At 42.4% G+C, this 19,893-nt stretch overlaps 1 long non-coding RNA gene across 1 annotated transcript in view; it reads right to left on the bottom strand.

Moving 5' to 3' along the window:
• Positions 1 to 18,367, bottom strand: part of LOC148057518 (uncharacterized) — a 398,505-nt gene extending 380,138 nt beyond the window's left edge. Inside the window, exons 1-2 of the long non-coding RNA XR_015706361.1 lie at positions 18,072 to 18,367; positions 15,552 to 15,848 (exon numbers count right to left, since the gene is read on the bottom strand). This is a non-coding gene — a long non-coding RNA (uncharacterized LOC148057518). The remainder of the gene's footprint in view (positions 1 to 15,551; positions 15,849 to 18,071) is intronic.
• Positions 18,368 to 19,893: the final 1,526 nt, after the last annotated feature.

Raw genomic sequence — 19,893 nt, 5'->3', positions numbered from 1 at the left:
GATCTGGAAGGAGAGAGGGTGCTTCCTGGGACTTCATTGCCCTGCATGTCAGAAGCATCCCTTAGTTCAGAGGAAAAAGGATCCAACTACAGAAGCAACGCAGGAAAGACTAGGCAGTGCTAAAAGCAAAGCAAACATTCTTACCACCCCCACGATGCACTCAGGGAAAGGATGCCTATTTCCCACACCCATGAAAAAAACAGCTATGTCCACTATAACCCAGCCAGGGATAGGTGCCACCAACTGAGCGTGTCTCATATAAATTGCAGCTTTAATTATCACACGGATCATAATCCCATGGACTGCTGTGTCCAGTTTAACTATTTCCTAACATGGTCTTCCTCTACTGCAGTAATACTTCACTCTTCCAGTGTGCAACCAAAGTCCCACCACAGAGAGATTCCATGCCAAAACTTCCTGCCTACCACCCCCTTTTTAAGTTGAGTAAGTTTGCACTCAAAATTATTAAAATACATCGGGTTAGATTTATTGCATCCAGGCCTGGACCAGGCAACCTCAAGCAACTAATCAAGTCACATGCAGTATCACAGCACTCATCAGTGGTATTGCCAGATGTTGAAAACAGCTTATGATGGGGTTACCTGTGACTATTGCACCACAGTCCTTTGGAAAATGAGATACACTGACCATCTCTCAATTGGATTAAACTGCTGTGGAGGGGGCTGTTTTTCAAACTGCATTAAAAAAAAAAAAACCCACATACTTCTTGCAACCAAGAACAGCAAGAGTGAAGAGTGTCTGTTCACCCTGCTCCTCTTCAGCATAATCAGAGCCATGGTTTGAGAGATGCTAACAAATACTAAAATAGGTCCCACAGAAGAACTATGTTTTATGTGGATGATATCCTGATTCTAGTCTCCAACCCTCAAAGGTTGATACCCAAATTATAAGAACTCATTGAAAACCTTGGGCACTGGCCCAGATGTGTGAATTTACTGGGACAAGTCCCAGGCATTAGGATTAATTAAATGCACATAAACCAGGACTTGCTTATTCACTGCAGTTTCTAACAGCAGTCCCTGGTATTAAAACATCTAGGAATTCTAATACCCAGAGAGTACAGGCAAATAGTTAAACTTGGACCCAATCATCCACAAATCACTAATGACTTGGAAAGTGGATAGACACCCCCTAAGCCTTTGGACAAAAACAAACCTGAGAAAGTGCACGTACCACACAAATAAATGGCCAGGGACTCCCAGGCCTAATATTCCAATATTATTTTCAAAATGTCAGGTATGGGGGTTTTTGTTTAGTTTTTAAATGCGAAATGGGCACACAATTACTTCAAGAGTCTTTGACAAGGTCAAGAATAGGAAAAAGGAGAGAGAAAGGCTTAGTAAAGCAGCAACACACTACTTTTGTAATAAGTTAAGCCACATAGCATAAGCTAATTGTGAACAAAATCCAGTAGGCATGAAAGGTATTTCTGCATCTTCTACATACAGCTCTCTGCACTGGATTCTTAACTACCAAAAGAAACCAAATCCTACCTTATACACATAGACAGTTAGATAAATGCCTAACTTCATATACTGAAAGAATTCCCTATCTCACCTCAAACAGAGGCTTCAGTATAGTAAAATCCAGTTCTAAATTAACTGAAACAGAGCCAGAGAGAATATAACAACACAGAAAACCAGCTGGAGGGCAACACATCTAAGACATCCTGTTAAGAAACCAAAAACACAGAACCATGTTCACTCTTCATATACAAAACCCACCCTTATCTAATCTGACTACAATACTGACACTTCTCCAATACATTCTCTACACTTAACTCAATATAAACCCAAAACAAGCCCATTTTTCTCCTAAGCATCAAAACATCTCAAAAAATCTAGAGAATATGACAATTTCCTGAGCTAAGCAGCTACTTCATAATGCAAACTTCTCATGATCCTTCAGAGATGTAGTACAAGTCTAATGAAGCAAGAAAGGAACAGAGAACTGGCAAAATACCTAACAGCTAAAGCAAAAAGAGCAATAATGAAAATTAAGACAACACCACACTCAGCCTCCAGTTGCAGTTCTACCAATAAAATTATCTTTAAGGTGCTCAGAGGTCCCAAAGACTTTTTTAGAACATGTAAGCGCTCCCCGATGATCCATGTTAGAGGGAAGAGAAAAGAAAACAAGAGCACACGTACTGTTACAAGCTTTTGGGATGACATGAAAATCAAAATTAATGACATCCTTGTAGCTTCACTTGTTCTTTAAGCAAGTAACCTACACTCTTGGATTTGTATTTATGAAACAGCCACTCTCATTATATTAAAAGGATGGCTATCAGAAGAAGCTTTAAGACATGAAATTTTGCTACATTGCAAATTAAATTCTTACTTTTTCACCTACATCCTGCTCTTTTATCTTCACCCCCATCAAACAATGCAAAAAAGATCACAAAGGTTTCTATAGTGCACTAGAAAACCTATTTGCAAATGGAAGAAACCCAGACAATTGACAGAAAACCCCAGAAAGATAGGTACCACTGAAACAATTTCCCAAAGTCCATCAACTAAGGATCTCTGCAGGAAATGTGAGTAAAAGGTCAAAGATAAATAGACCAACTTCCTTTGAGGTCCCCCACCCCCTTCCCGCAATGCATGCATACCACAGATGTGCTCTCCCTTTTGCTTGGATTCCCACTTTATTTTGTGTTTTGATACATGCCGTAAAATCCATATGCTGAAAATAGTGTTTAATGTAATATAAGCTTTGTCTAAAAATCCATCCTCTCTTAATTCTAGTGTATAGAATTTCTGTGTGTATCCTATGTACCGGCACTTAGAATTTGAGATTTGAAGCATGTAATAAATGTAAAAAAAAACCCTCCAGACTGCTTTGATGTATGACATTCAACCAAACTAAGCCACATACCCTAAAACTTCACCAGGTAAGCAAACAAAAAGACATTACAAAAAAATGCATTTTTCTCTATTTTACACACTTGTATTTAATCACATGTTATTTGATGTAATCTGTGATATGTTACATAATTTAAGAATTTAGGAACCTAACAATCAGAAGCGTTTCCTTTTATTATAGGGGAACATGACCGATCCTCTCGCTTCCAAGAAGATTCAAGTGTGATGTTAAACTAGCCAGCAAAAGTTGCACTAAATCTCTTCAGAAACATAGCCAAGATTCATTTCAGTCTGATACATTTTGCTGGTATGGACATGACAAACAGCAGTAGTTTAAAGAAGTGCAGCTGTTTATTTGCAGATCTTGGGTCTTCTCTGTAGCCGTCAAAACACCTGATGCTTCACGTTATACCAGAGATACTACTCTGACAGCGGGCCGGTGAATCTGATACACAGCATTACTCAAAGTGACAGTAATAACCACCTCTAGCATAGTTTTTCCTACACCAGTTGTAAATCAGAGACATACAGGATCACAGGCTTCCCGCAGGCACACTCAAGCCATCTCCTGCATCCACATAAGTTGGCCAAACAAATAAAGGGAAACCTTAATTTTCCCCCGACCTGTTCCACTAATTAATATATTAAAATAAGAAGTGAAAGAAGATATCAAGGTTACTGTATTCCTGCCTCAGTTCTAATGTACTTTAGTATTTCAGGAGATGCACCCAATTTAAAAAAAAAAAAAAAAATCACACATTAAATACAACCCATATTCACAGGAATTTGCATATGGATTTCTAGTTAAAGTTATTATTAATAAGAACACTAAGATTACCAGCAAGTGCATTACTACTCTGCATGCATCAAAGACGCATCTTTGTCTGCCTTTTTCTTCTGCTTATCTACCCTGTTTGGAATGTTAAACTTCTGTGCTATGTAAATGAAAATATTTAATTATGCAAAGCAAAGGGGAAAGGTTTACATTATTATAATTGAGTTAAATTCTTTTTGCTTTAAGCTCAAACACTGAGAACATAGCTGAGCATCTGTTAAGAATTTCAAAGTCTTAAACTGATGCTTTATAAATTTTAAGAGCTACATGTGAACAATTTGAAGCCTTTTGATGTTAATAAAATTACTGTAATATATTCAGTTTTCATGGTTAAAATTAAAGGAAGTCTGAAAGCTTAATGCAAATCCAAGGTGAGAAGCAAATCCAGAAAGAAGTCGCTCATTTGCTATAATTTTTCAACTCTTGTGGTAATCAGAATTTATAATTGCGAATGAATGAATGAGCAAATGGCTAAAGGAAGCTAAAAGTAAAACCATCACAGGAAAACAGCACCTTAAGAGCAACCTGTTCATAGAAAGAGGTCTCCTTCAGTTGAAGGAAAACCTAATGTTCATAGTTGCATACACAATAGCGAGTATCTCATTAAAAGGTCAGTGTGACACATTGAAGATTATAGCCATTTCAAAGGGATAGTTGTCTTATGTCTTCACCTATGTTGAGACAAAGTGATAGTTGTCTTATGTCACACCTAACTGTGCCGAGACACTCAAGAAATATGCCAGTGCTATGAGTAGTAAAGCAGGATGTCAAAGAACGGTACATTTTTATGAACAAAACTTCATTGAATCTTCACGCTAAAACAAATAATCAGCAGCTCTGCTTTCTACTGGGGTACAGAAGTACAAATAATCCAAAGGAGCTTAAATGCTCACACAATTTGAAAAGAGGCAGAACACCACTTCTGTTCTTCCACCACCTCCACCTGCTGCAAAGTTGCCATTTCTTGGATCTGAAACACTGAATTTAGCAGGATACTTAAAAAGATGAAAGAGAGAACCTGTTTTCTTCCGCTGTTCAGACTGAGATGATAGAACATGTTGGCTGTTTGCTTGCCTTTTATTACAAGATGGTAACCCTTCTTTTCTCAGATCAACCTCGTCATGTTTACCTGGCCACAAAGCTACACTAATCTGCCTCACAGGGAAACACACACACACAATTTGCAAGCAAATGCATCTGTTTGGTTAGTTTATGATTTCTGAGATGCACTAGTAGGTGCCCTCCGAAGTTTCAGACATTCTCTGCCACATACTGGAGGGACTGCCTTGCTCCTGTGCCATGTTAAAGGCCATAAGCACTTACAACGGAGGAGGTTTAAACATTTTCACATTAACATTTCTGATGTGAAGTCCTTGTCTCTTGACCATGCCTGCCTGTGCCGTTCAAGTGAAACCCTGCCGACCCTCGAGACCTAAGACCTTCCACTCACCCAGGCTTCCTCAGGCAGAGAAAGCAAAGCACTCTCAAACACTTATTCAATTGCTCATTGCCATTCCGATGCGGATGGTTTAAATAAATAAATAAATATGGGCAGCATCTTTTGGTGAGAGGTCTGATCAGACTAACTTGCCTGGACCGTCTTGTACCCTGGAATACCTGTAACAGTCAAGCAGGATGCCAGGACTCAGCACAGGCTCACAGCTGTGTTGGCAGCACCACACCATCACCTCCTCTGAGGGGCTGGGGGATTATCTTGAAAAAAAGGATTATGGAGTCACACTAACCATTCCATAATTATGACTGAAATTTGCCTTCCACTATCGGCCCAGTTCTAATGCGCCTCTCAGGGCAGAAATGGATGAAACTACTTAGCTAATTACAAGCATGCATATTTGGAAATGTTTAGTTGTGCTGTTAATATCAAATTACTTGGGTTCTGAATATAAGCAGATTTGAGGTTTTTTACCACTGTTTATGTATCCTTTCTTTGGGCAACCCAACATTGCACAGGTTTGGGTTTTTTGTGGTTTTTTTTTTTAAGGTTTAATTGGTGTTACAGTGTCCAGCCCTACCTCCAGCCTAAGCCAGCATTTCTACCGGCTTTCTCACTTGGCACAGGCTACGCTACGTACTGTACTCCATAATCGGAAAGCTCTGCCTCACTTGCTTATCCCCCACACACCCCCTCAAGAAAAAGCCTCACACCACTGAAGGCATTAAAATGCATTAAGCTGGATGACTGCAAAATGTCATGAGCCCTTACTGACTCCACGGTTTAAGTGTGGGTTTTAATAGAGGTAATATTTCTTCATTGCTAGCCAATGCAAGATTTGTTACCTACACAATGACTCAACTATGACACCTTTTATGAGTGATATGTTAAACTAATTAACATTAACCTAGCAGAAGAATCAAGCATAAATTAAACACCATTTCAGTTAAAGATACAGAAAGCTTCTACACCGATAATTTTCCCCCAATGAAAGACTTTGACCCTTGAAGTATGAGATTTCATTTTAAAATTAATATTAACTGATTCAGAATTCTTATGCTGATTTTTTTTCAAATACAATTTCTACTTATTTTGATTTCAATATAAAATAATAAGGCACGTGCAGCTAGCGTAGCAATTCTAAATCCAAGAATTGGAGAACCAAGAAGGACAAGAACCATACAAAAATAAGAGAAATTAAATATTCTATTATGCTTAACAAATTGTTCATTCCCTCTCCCACTTGGGAAAACAAAAATAAGACAGCCAGTAATGCCTATAGATTTTGCCAGCTCTGCTATACAGCAAGTATGGCCCTACATCCAAATGCAGGCATCAGTTGTTCACGGCAATATTTCTCGGAATCTGTATTTCTCATCTTTGAATGCTGAGACAAGAGGTAGATTGAGTCAAACTTCACTAAAAATACATATGACAACATTTGCTGTCCAACAAGTATGCCAGTGTTCTTCCAATGAGTGCACCCTGGTTCTCGTTATAGAGACAAGCTAAGTGGCTACATCTCCCTCAAAAGCTAACTCCTATCAAGTATCTTTCTGGCAGGTGGTTATTATACTACATTCAACCCCTGCCTCTCCAGAGATTATCTTTTTGGTTTTTGTGGAACAAATTGATCTTACCTAAGCAGAACTAGAGATACCCTATTTCACTCGCTGTGTTTTGCAGTGATGGCAGCATATGATCCATAACAAGTTTTTGCCAAGAAGTTAATCCAAGCAGTGATCTGAAATAACAGGGTCTACTTCATAGCTCTCTTCAGCCTGGAAGCATTCAGAATAAAAAATAAGAATAAAGATACCCTCTGACACAAACTGTGGTCATAAACCACTGCCCATGGTAGAAAACAACAGGGGAAAATGTTATATGCAAAATGGCTCCTGGCAATTCCTGGGCTGTTTGCACAGCACTACTCACACTAAACAACCAGAAGCCTAGAATATACACTGCTTTAATTCAGCAACCATCACTTGGATACACTATTTCTGATATAGTAGAGCAACAAACCAGAGAGCTTCCCTCCCCTTCGTGCTCAGAAACTATCTACCAGACTACAGTGTGTCTGCAAATCCTTATTCTTGATAATGCTATAGACATTTTTCAGTGTCTAAAATATGCTCTCCTACACAGTTGCCAGACAGCCCAACCACGCTTCACAGGACTGTACCAACACTTTAAGAAAAGGCTCAAGATGCATAACCCTGGGCAACAACCTCAAACAACACAAGTCTGCAAAAGAATTCTTATTCTGCGTCTTTTCTGTCCTACTCTCGCTCTGATCCATCCTATCTTAACTTACTGCCTTTTGCAACAGTGTTCAGGGCAAAAAACTATTTCAACTGCAACACACAATCCAGGATCAAAGCAGCCATTTGCAAATGCAAAGAAATCAATCTAGGAATAGTTCTGGTCTTCCTTTGCAAACACCCTTTCACTTGTCTCAGCGAGCCACTAATACATCTACCCTGCATGCGAGCCACTAATACGTCTACCCTGCATGAAGTCCACAACAAGTAACATTCCACACATAGTTTTGGTGGCACTCAGAACAATACTTGCTGAAGATGTTAAAACAAGATATATAAAAAAAAAATCTCCTCTAGTTACTTCAAGTATTACAGCATGCATAATTTAAAGCAATGAATTCCATCAAACCAACATATATAGGTGTGTATATACATATATACGTTATACTGACACACATCAAAAACTTAAGCCAGATTGATTACCAGTTGAAAAAACTCATTTTTTTAGTGCTTGTCGTAGCTCCACTTCAGATATGCCTCACTGCTTTTCAGTGGTATCTTTTTCGGGGGAGGGAGGAAGCGGAGGGAAGTGGAGGAGTGAGCAGTATGCCTTAGATTGAGACAAAGTGGTTTATAAGTGATTACAGTGAATTCTTTTAGTATACACCTGATCACTACTAATTCAGTAGACACTTTTCCATTACATGCTTTTTGACTGATCAGAATTTACACGCAGGATGTATTTTAAGAAACAAACTGGTAAATTGGAAGAGGACGTGTATTTCATTTTGAGTAGCTAAAAAACAAAATAAAAAGGAAACACAGCATAGAAGACCACTCACAGAAAACAGAAGCAAGGTTTGGGAATGCACTAGACTGTGCTTCAAACAGAGGGGAAAAAAACACCTGTCTCCTTCATGAAGCTGCCTCAGGCACCACACCTTTGGTTTTGGACTGTATGGTGTGCATATGCACGTCTATACATATATTTATATCTAAAATAAAAGCATGTAATTTATGTGTATACACACACACACGTGTGCACAGGGGCTCTTGTGTCTGACTTGATTTTCCAAAAACCCCAATGGTTCACGTCACCACTGAAGTCAATAGTAACTATCATTTGGCTCTGCTGAAAATTGGCCTAAATGACCAGATTTAGACACAACAGCTCAAACGTTGGTGACTAAACAGGAAAAAAGTGCACTGGGTAACTCAAATTGGCTGATGAAAATACTTCAGGTATCAGTTTGAAGTTACTATACACTAAAATGCATACAAGGAAGGTGTTAAGTATGAGTTTAAGTAAGACATTTAAAATAAACTAGCATCTAATTAATCTTGCATCTAGATGCATTGTGTGGTCCAAAACCAATCTCAACAGACATTAAGCAAATTGTCCATTCCTTTCTTTGGGGAGAGGGAGCAACTTCCTCTTATTTTTGCCTTTAAAACTTCCTTTTCAGTCCTATTACCAGGTGAACTGCTGTCATGAACATATACCAGGTTACAGCCCCCTTCCTCCACTGCCCAAGTGCTGGAATTTCTGCAGGAGATATACATCAAACTCTCTCTAGCTAACTCCCATAGCTGATGTATAGAGAGTAACTAAGTTGACAATATAGATTTTTACAGGGACAGCTAATTTGTTTTCTCAAGCTGTGCTCCCAGTTATGCTTTAAAAGCAATAATCGCTCAACTTTTCTCTCAATTTAAACAAAGTTTTTCACAACACATTCAAATTGTCAACTAAATTAGGCTAGAAATGCTCATGCATCAACGTCTCCTGAAGATGGATGATAATATTCAAATATCAGGTGTTGATACCATGGAAAAGAAGCTATTTGAAAAGAAGAAATGGCAGTTAATCCAAATCTGATAAACCAAACCATGACCTAGGACACAGATTTTAACCATATGCAAAAGGAGAGTTTAAACTGATAAAGCCACATAATGCGTAGATTTAAGACTATAATGTATACAAATCCTGAAGCTGAAAGGTATCTATGTGATAAAGAACAAGCTTTTGGGTTTAGAATTACATTTCTTTCATTCCTTCTTTTGTAAGTGTAATGAATTTCAATAAACAAAAAAAAGCAAGGCACTGAAAACGAAGTTGTCAACCAGAACCTTCCTTCCAGCGTCTCCTTTTCAGTAAGGACACACACCTAAACATGCTCCACAGATCCAGTCCAGGAGCTCAAATGAATAAAGCTACTGCCTATATTGCATCATAAAACTTTGATTATGGCAAACTTAAGCGCCACAGATAACACAACTTTCATCATCTATCTTCTGGTTTTTATCAATAAGGCTATGCATCTTCTGTAAGGGGAAGAGTGTCTCTTCCAACACCTTTGCATTTTCCAACACTTGAAGCCCAAAGCCTTTAAACAACAGCCTCTCTACAAAGCACAACTAAGTCCATATCCACACCCCACAAGGGAGCCCAGGGAAGAGGCCCCTGAGCTACCACCAGCTCCGGTCAGCTCCAGCACCAGCAGAGCTGAAGGCCACATCATATGCAAGCTCAGCTGAGAAGCAACAATTAACAGATCAAGTCCAGTAGCACCCTTATACAGTTAAAGTAGCTTACAAGCTTAAATTAATGCCCTGTGTGGCACTACACCAACTTGCACAAAAGCAGCAACTTGCTTAGATACACCTCAGTGTTTGCTGCGTAATCTAGGGTACCTTCTTAGGTATTCTGGAAATATCACAACCTTTATTATTTTCAGAGTATATATGCATAGAGCAACGCTGATACCAACCAAACATCCATTTGCAAATTCTGAAAGATAACTAAACAAGCAGCCACACAAAGTCTCACCTCTGAGATAATCTCAAAACACCATAGGCAATTCCTGAACCACTTACCTACATGAATTTTTGCCTTGCACAGTATTGCAAAGCCAAACAGAAGATGCTAACTTGTATCCTCAACTGAAGACTGCAGTTATTTCGGGAGCACATTTAATTCAAAACATGCAAAGCTAAAGTTAACTTTGTTTCCTTGTACAGCATTAAAACAGAAACAATTTTATCATGCACCAAAAAGAAGCCAATACTACTGATCCCTGAGATATTTATAACCTATGCTATGGCAGTTTAAAGATTTCACTACTTTTTCCCATTAGAAGTGCTCTGATGGCACAGGCCTCCAGACACATAATTTATGACAAACAGCTTCTCATTCATTCCCACAAAGTCCACCTCTCTTTTCTCTCTCGCATCAGTCACTAGCAACTAGTCCTCATTTTCAAGATGCCTTACCACTTTCTTTCCTCACCAATCGTAACTGGCTCACAACTAAGTCAGACTCCATCCTTATCAGCCCAGAATACCTGCTCCCATTGCCCACTTATTAAGTTTTATGACAACCCCCCTGTGTCTTCCCCCTCCATGCCCACCCACCTCCCATGCCTGCGAGGAATCCCATGCAAACAGTCATGGTTCTACTTCACTGCTCTCCCTTGTCTCTGAAGGAAAAGTAATGCCAGACATCCAGAGCAACACCACACTCATCTCCCTGTGCATGACCTAAGGCAACTCATTTCACGTACAAAATGCTTTAGGAACAGTTTAAAAACAAAACAAAACAAAAACCAGCAACACACACACACAGAAACAAACAAAAAAACAAAACAACCCACACACAGAAAAGTGACAGAAAAAATTTATACTGGAACATTCAAGGTGTATCAAAATGCAGTACATTTCATACGGTGGCAAAATTGTTCCTAAATAGAAGAAGTATAGCTTCTTTTTAGTTTTTCAGTATTAAAAAAAAAAGTAATAATTTTGCTATTTTTAGCAGGAGCATGCACATTTAGATTAGGTATGAGCATTTTTCTCTTCTTTCTTCTTTGTACAGAATTAAATACAATATGTTCTCACTAATTTACAATATTCATAGATATGAATACAGAATCCACGCTTGCAATAGTCTCATAGCCTTTCAGAGGAAGTACTGTCCCTGTCCTCCCACAAAGACCACAATTAATTTTGTGTTAAAATATTCTTAATCTCTTTAGCTTATCCATTTCCCTCTACCAAACCAAAACATGTCTACACATTTTAATCAAGGAAAGGTCAAGGTATCAAGCACAATAGCACCCTATGTCAGGCTACACAAATAGTTTGTGACAAATTTCACATTATGGCAATGCAAATAAAAAAAAGAATCAAAATAGAATCCATTAGTGAGTTGGAAAGCTTCTTGCTACATAAAATAAATCCAATCAAGAAAACTATTCCAGACACCATATGCCTCTGTCCTGACATAACTGATAGCATTTTACAGAAAGCAGCTCACATGTTGGAAGCCTCCTTTTCATTGTAAGTTTTCATGCAACTATTTCTCAATGATAACTGTAATAGAATGGGGGGGTGTAACCCCCCACTCCCAGATTTCAAATGGCAACTCCCTCCTTTCAGCCTTGGTCAACTTTCTTCTACCTCTCTCACAAAATTTGCTCACACAAGCTAAAAAGAAACGAACCATACTCCCAATGCTTATACTGATTCTGTAAGAGCATTGTGCCTCAAGTTACCTGATAAAATGAAAAACAAGTGAAAACAGAGAAATAAAAAAAGAAAATGTCATATTTGCAATTATGAATTCCACTATATGAAGTTATATGATTAAGCACATGAGATTCAACCAGCATTGAGCAAAATAAAGAGAAAAAAGACACAGACACTGTTATCAATACCATTTTCTATAGAACCAAAGCTACAAAGCCAGCTCTGTTCTAGAAATATGCCCTGTCCTACAGCTTCTACCTCACTTTTCCAGTGAGGAGCATAAAGTCACTACTTACCACGCCATCCTCCTCATAATTGCACAATACTCTTCAGACTGTTTGGGAGCCCTTACAGAGACTAACAATTGTATTTCCAAAAGCTCTCTCCAAAAATTTTATTCAAGATTTAAACTGTACCTCTGCATCCTGAGGAGGACGCTTTGGTAAAGCCTCCAGAAAAGGAAGCTCCTTTGTCCTGCACTGCCAGGGGTGGGGCCTCCCACTGGAGGGGCAAAAGGCAGCAGGCCCTCAGGAGAGCACCCCCGTCTCCATTTTGTATCAGGACCCAGTGGGGCACACACAGGTCTACAGAAATTTCTACCTCACTTGGGAATTCTGGAGTTCATGCCCTCCAAAAAACACTTCAACTGAAGGGAAGGAACAATCAAAGAAATAAAATAAAATCCTTATTGTATTTTCCTTTTTACCCTCCTAGATGTTCATTGATAGGAAGTTACTCCATATACCACCTCCTCCATCTGCTACCTAAAAATCCAGAAGTTACAAAACCTGCCGTTCTCTCCTCTGCCCACTCCTCACGATGCACAACTCCAACAGTGCAATTCACCTATCCACAACACACTGTAAAGCACTTCTTGCAGCCTGTTAAATCTCTTCTCTACTTGTGCTCCATTGTGCTCTAAGACATCCCCATGATTACTCTCACCTCAGTTACATGAAGCAAGACACTTTCTCATACAACAAAGTACATTGGCTAGGTGGTCTTCTTAACTGAGAGCACAGTTCAAAGGAGGAACCACTGCTCAGACTGTCTAGATTTGGTTTAATTCAATTTAGGTGTAAGTTCTGCTACCAGCTGAACAACCATACATCCCAGGGTAGGCTTGTGAGGAGAAGTTCAGAGCTCACCCCCAAGCCCATACTGCCCAGCACACCTTCAAGGACTTCCATCACCTTCCAGGACAATCACAAGCAAAACAAACAGTGGCCCAATTGTAACCAGAGGCAAACCACAAGAACAACCCTTTTCACACACTTTAGAGCTACAGCATTAGGGCTCACATACCTGAAACCCTCCTCTCAAGCAGCAGCTCCCAAGCTCCTCAAAGCCAGCCCCCACTGAAGGCAGCAGGGCTTCTTCCAGCCCCTGTTAAGGCAGGTGCTACCTATCGCACCTCACAAAGGCCAGGTGCTGCTCCTTCCCCACAGTGCTCAACCCCCATCCATCCCCTACCTTGCCTGCTGCTGCAGCCCCTTTTGCTGGGACTGCTCCCAGGAGAAAGAGACAGGGACACTCCAGCCAGGGTCTGCAAAAAGCATTTTCCCCATCTCTGTGCAAGCCCTGCAAGGGTCTCAACTCCCACCAACGCAGCACACCTATCAGCTGGGAACTACCATGCTAAGCATTTCCTAGCTGGCCCTACTTCTCCTCTCTCTGCAGACCTTATCTCCAAATATGAGAACACTTCTTTTCATTTTATTGGAAATAGTCCAAAGAAATTTGAAGACAGATAAATTGTATTCCCTCTCTTTAAATCTTAACAGTTTTGTCACCAAGTTATTATTAACATTTGAAATGTTCCAGGTATAAACAAACACAAATATATCTAATAATTGGCATAATATATCCTGAATCTTATGGCAATGATGAAATTCAATCTACACAAACTCTCAGATTAAGCTAATGAGTTGTCACTATTTACATTAACTGTAAGTAAAAATTCACTTCAGTTTTCAGTTTTGATGAAAATTAATGGCTTTCATGCAGATAAATGAAGTGTACCTTTTCTTTAGTTTTCCTAAAGAGAGGCAAGTGCCTGAGAAGAAACTGAACAAGAAGAAAATCTGCACAGAAAGAAAAAAGGATCGCAGTTTTGGTTTCCTTTAAACAGAGAAACCTAATGACTGGGCTTCTTTTCCAAGATGACACTAGATAGCAGCTCTAAATATTTTTATCCAGCGCAATCGATTTACTATTCTTTTTTTCCTCTTTCCACAAGCAGCTTAAGACTTTCCTTTTTTGAGACTTCAAAATAAAGACTTTCATATGGCTAACTCAAGTCATGCAAAGTTCAAAAATAGTATAAATGCTGAACAATGTTAAGAATGGAAATCTAAATGTACATTAATTGCATTCAGTACATAACAGAAAGCTTATCCTCAATAATCAAGAAAATTAAGAGTAAGTCTTTATTAAAACACAGTCAGAACCAGGAAATTAGGACTGTATTCCTTCTTGTATCTCTGTTTACAACTGGAAAGGATAACAAGTGATTATTCGTTCAGATTTCTATTTCGCTCTAAAGTAGGCCAGCCAGCTCAGCACTTTTGTTAAGATTATGAATACTTGTCTGCCCTACATATAGTATAAGCTTGAACCAATCAGATGAGCTGAAATATGCAGCAAAACCAACTATTTTCATGTCATTCATTTTCAGCTATAAATAAGACATACACAAAACAGGTATAAAAGGATCAGATTTTAAATAGTTTCAAAATTTGCTTTGCAATTTTCATAGCTCACTAAGGGGCTCAATGATTTCCTCACCACTGGATTAACACTTACTCTAGATTCAAGAATAATTTGTTATTCATTAATAACTCTTTAATAGCTTGTTTTCTCTACTAGTTTTAATTTCATTTTTGTACATCAGTTATCTCATAAATAACAAGAAAACTGAGCACTGTCTGCATTCAATAGACTTTCACAGTACTAGGACATTCAGGATGCAAACATGCTCTGCAAGAAGCCTTAAATCAAAACTTTAAAAACGTATGAAACAAAAGATTTCCTTTACATTTTAAGTTAAATACTTCTATTTGCTCTCTCCCTCATACAAGCCATCCATAAGATTTTTGTTGCTATTCAGAAGAAGAGAGGTTAAATAATAGAAGGCTGTTTTCTCGAGTTCAACTCAAACTAGTAACACGTCTTTAAACAAAGTCGGCTATTTGGAAGATTGTAATTGTGGAAAATGCTTTGTTTAAATTGTTTTTAATTCATTTTTCTTAAAAGTTAACTAGTCTAATTTTCTAGAGCTGGTAAGCACTCCTAGACCCAATGAAGTCACTACCTTGACAATATCAGTTAACTCTGAAAACAAAAATACTTTCATGTTCAGTTCTTCCTTCTACATTTAAGATATAAACATTGCCAAACCATTAGTAAGGCATTTCTGTCAGATTACACCGCTTAAAACTATTGGTAGGCCTCAGCAGCAAGGCAAAGACAAAAAAAAAAAAAAAAAAAAAAAGGTTACAAAGCCAGTTTGTTTAAAAGGAAGATGATGCACTTAGTATTTTGATGTACAAGACACAGTATTTTTGCAACCAGGAGAAGCATACCTTTCATCAGCTGCAGGACCTTGATGTCAGATGGCAATATAATCCAAATGGGTCTCAGCAACATTTTCCACAATATCCTCAAGTTTCAGCAAGAGGCTTTTGCACTTCTTCCAGGAGCCCATCAAGTTATGTATGGATCCAAACGGTTAAGACTGTACAGTACAGTTCGTACCACGTTAACCACCCCTGAAGAATTCCAAGCTGTATTCCACCACTCAAAGAATAATGCAATATGGCACCCATCACAGACTTGACATTTTGGCAACCATCCCATTTTCCCGACGACCATGTTTTGACCTGTTCAAATAAGATGAAGAAGTGTTAGTTCAGCACAGTAACTGCCGCACCACTCAGGGACTAACAAACAAATATTAAGTTACATTCTTCTGAATAATTCAAACACATATTTCTTCACTGATTTAGACACATCCTAAACTCAAAGCCTGGTGACGGCATTTCACTTTAAAAACATCACCAGGCTGGAGCGTAACAGAAGAATCGAGCTGGATGCTGTCGCTCTTGTACTTTCAATGCTTTAAGAAAAAGGCCTTCATATTTCTCTACATATTGTACAGTCTTACATTACAGAAAGTGCTGAAGTGCCGGGAAAGGAAGGTAATATAAAGGCTCTTCAACTGCCCTGGCAGGTATTTCAAAACTCATTAAAAGAATAAGTTGACAAAAAAGCCCCAAGTACCAAAAATAAAACTTGTCAACCCTTTTGAAGGAAACATATCAGGATGGTGGAGGAGAGAACTTAATGGTGATCTTTTCTCCCCCGTTAGCTCAGGCTCAGTGTCCCCCCACGGCACCTCCACCAGCAGACGTGCTACTGCAGCCGGAGCCTGGGCAAAAAGCACCACCGTTGACACTTGGCCCAACAAGGAGCATGCCAAAGCAGCCAAACCCGTGCCTGTCTATGCTGGTACTCCTGCTGTGCCATTCCTTCAGAAGTACCAACAGCAATTTTTTGCTTAGCTTGGGAAGGGCATTATGAGGAATGGAGAGAAAAGTTTGAGTAATCTGCACAGGAGGGAATACTGACGTGAAGAAGAGAGTTGTGTCTGCCAGGCTGGAGCGGGGGAAAGGGGAAAGAACAAAATCCCACACCAAGGTCAAGGGAGAGGAACTAGAAGAAGATTTAGAGACTGGAAGATGCATGTGCACAGAGATAAAGACAAGAAGAAAGGAGAAGGTGAATATTGGTGGATGCACAAGAATTTTTGCTAGAAGCTCTGTCTGCATAACTGAGTAACATGCATGTAGGGCAGACCACAGAAGAATAATTTTAGAAGAGGGAACAAGAAGAAGCTTTTATGTTTGCTTCACATCAGGAGAAACCTGAGTGTATCCATGCATGCATGAAAAGAAAGATCCTGGCAAAATGAACTTTTCATGGGAAATGCAAGCAAGCATATAGGTAGAAGAATAGGTGGAAAGGGATCAGGAAGAAGGAGAATGAGTGACAATAGAAAGTGGAAAAGTAGAGACTTCAGAAATTCTGAAATGGATAGATCTAAGGAGGGAGAGGGATAACTGGCAAATTAGAACAAGAAAATAACACAGGAAAGGGAAAGTACCGGACTGGGATGAAAAGGGAGGAAAAGTGGCGGCCGTTACATAGCATAGAAAAATGGAAAGGGAAATAACAAGACACTAAATTAATCAAGATAATTAAGAAAAGTACGAAGAGCACACGAGTAAGTTTTCTGAAGTTGCGATGCTTGCCCTAGAAAGCGCGAATACCAAAAAGAATGGCACAAAACCCAAGGCAAATACCGCTTTTTCAGAAGGACGAAGCGGACTGCACTGTGCAGGGGAAGATGAGCTGAGGAAGGGCCAGCCTGGACTGACCCTTCCCACTCTCCCCCTCTGCTATGATCAACGCATTCGGAAGAACAAAGTCCTCCCTCTGGTCCCTCCCCTCCTAAAATTGTCCCTCGGCGCTTCTGCGCACCTTGCTCCCTTGGGACGGGCCCACAGCAGCAATGTGTGACCCTCCGTGGTGTCCCCGGCCCCCCCGGCCCAGGCTGGCACCCAGCGGAGCCCCCACCTTGCCCCTGCTGCGCCCTGCCCTGCCCAGCCCCACAGCCCCCACTCCTTGGCCAGGGCCCCCAGGACTCCCTGCAGTCCCAAGAAGTTTTCCCCGTCTTCAGGTTTCCTCTGTCCCAACTCTTAAAAACACAGCCCGACCCAGAAAGCTCTCTGAGCCCACTTCCCTCCCCCCCCCAAAAGAAATAAATTAGACCACTAAAACAAAGCACAAAGCAGGCACAAGGAGGAGGCAAGACCCTCCCCTGAGTAGTGCCCCCCCAGCCTGCGCTGCCGGAGCTAGGGCGGAATGACTGCCTCTACCCTCCCCAAAAATACCTGCATGTGCTCCGAAAAGTACAAAGAAAAGGCTCGGCCGGCCGCAGCCTCCTCCCCGGCGCACTCCCAGCCCAGAGCGCAGCTTGCGGGGAGCGGGGGGGCGCGACCAGGGAGCCGAGAAAGAACAATAAAGCCCAAGTCCGAACGTACCTTCTCCTTGCTTTAAACTGTGAAACCAGATTTCCTTACGAGCCTGCAGCGGGGCTGTTTGCTTTTAAGCGGCGGGAGCGCTCGGAGAAAGTTGAGTAAATCTCTCCGGATAAAGTTGCCGAAGATGAGATAACCCGGGAGAGAGATGGAGAGTTCATCCGAGTTTCTCCTTTTGTTCAAGTTGCCCGAGCAGACAAAGAGCCGGCAGCGGCGGCAGGTCCCCCGCGCCCCCGCTCCCCCCGCGGCCCGGGCGCAGCCGGGGTCCCGCACTGCCCTCGCCCCCCGCCTCCTCCCACCGCCGCAACTTTCCGTCTTCTCCATCCCTCCTCAGCCCCGACCCCGTCCGCGGCGCAAAACTTCCCTCGAACTGAACCTCCCAGGGAAAGGGAAAAAAAAAAAAAAAAAATTAATTCAAGGCGGGGGGATGGGGGGGTGGAAAGGGAGAGAAACATCTCTCAAATCATTATTTCCGGTAGATGCACCTCTTTGTTTGGATTCCCCCGACTGTCAGTGAGGACAAGCCTCTGGGTATCTGGTTTCGGTCAGTTTGATCTCCCGGAATGAGACGGGCAAACGCAGAACATAAAGAAAACTAAGTTTAAAAGAAAGAAAAAAGGGAAAAAAAAAAAATAAAAACCTCCGGAGTTGCGAAACGAACCCTTGTTGCATGGACACGGGAAGTACATAAATAAAAAACTGAAGGGGAATTTGGGAAGACTGTTGCTTCTCCTCCCCCTCCCCTTCGCACTTTTCCAGAGACCGTAACAAAAAAGCCCCCCGAAAGCTCCTGGCCGCGGCTCCGTGCCACCGCCGCTGCGGCCAGCCCTGGCATCCCTACCTGTTGCGTAAAGCGCAAAGATGGGGCCGACCGCATCCGTCCCAAAGAAACCAAAAGGGAAGGAGGGGGCCGCCCACGGCCCCACGGCCCCCTCACCTGCCCTCCGGCCGCCCCCACGGGGACGCCCACCGCGGGCGCCGCCGGCAGCCACGGCCCGGCCCCGGGAGGAAACGGCGGCTGCCCCCGCACCCCTGCCCGGCCCCGGCCCCGGCCCCCGGGCCCCGGCCCCGGCCCGCGGGCGGCCGTCGGGGCGCCGAGGTCCCCGCCGAAAGTTTGGCGGGGCGGGGCAGGGGTGCGCGGCGGCCTCGCACCGAGACAAAAGAAGCGCGGAGCGGAGCTGCGACTCACCTTGGAGGGAGGGAGGGAGGGAGGCTGGAAAGACACCTTCCGCCTCAATCCTCCTCCTCCTCCTCCTCCTTCCCACCCCCCCGGCCCTGTGGCGACGGCGGGGCCGCGGGACGGGCTCATGCTGCGGGCCGGGGCGTGGACGGGGCGCGAGTGGGTGCGAGTGCGTGCGGGCTGGGCTCGGCCCGGCGCGGCCCCGCCGAGGGTCCCCTCCCCGGCGCTGAACAAAGGCGCGGGGGAGCGGCCCCTCCGCCCCCCCGGTGCCTAACTTTCTGGTGCCCACCCCGCTTCCCCGCGTCCCGGCCCCGCGCTCGGGGAAGGGCAGGGGGGAAGCGGAGCGGAGCGGCCCGCCCGGAGCGGGACCCCCACGTCGGGGCGGCGGAGCCGGGGCTGCCGGCGGGGCGGGAGCGCTGCCGGGGGGTGCCGCCGGGGGGGGCGGGGGGGGATGGACGGACGAACGGACGGATCTGCCGCCCTTTGTCTGCACGTGCGTGTGTGTGTGCGCACGTGGAGGGGGGCGTTGAGGGCGCCCGTGCGTGCACTGCGTGGGCGCGCACAGCCCTTGTGCGTGTCCTGTGAATGTGTGCACTGTGAGCGTGTCCATGGTGCGCGTACGGTGACCGCACGCTGCGTGGGGTG

This window comes from Nipponia nippon, unplaced genomic scaffold (assembly GCF_047370975.1).
Source record: "Nipponia nippon isolate SJK-2023a ecotype South Korea unplaced genomic scaffold, ASM4737097v1 scaffold_1, whole genome shotgun sequence".
Classification (NCBI taxonomy): domain Eukaryota; kingdom Metazoa; phylum Chordata; class Aves; order Pelecaniformes; family Threskiornithidae; genus Nipponia; species Nipponia nippon.
Note: the sequence above shows the minus strand (reverse complement) of the source record. Positions and strands in the feature narration are given on the sequence as shown.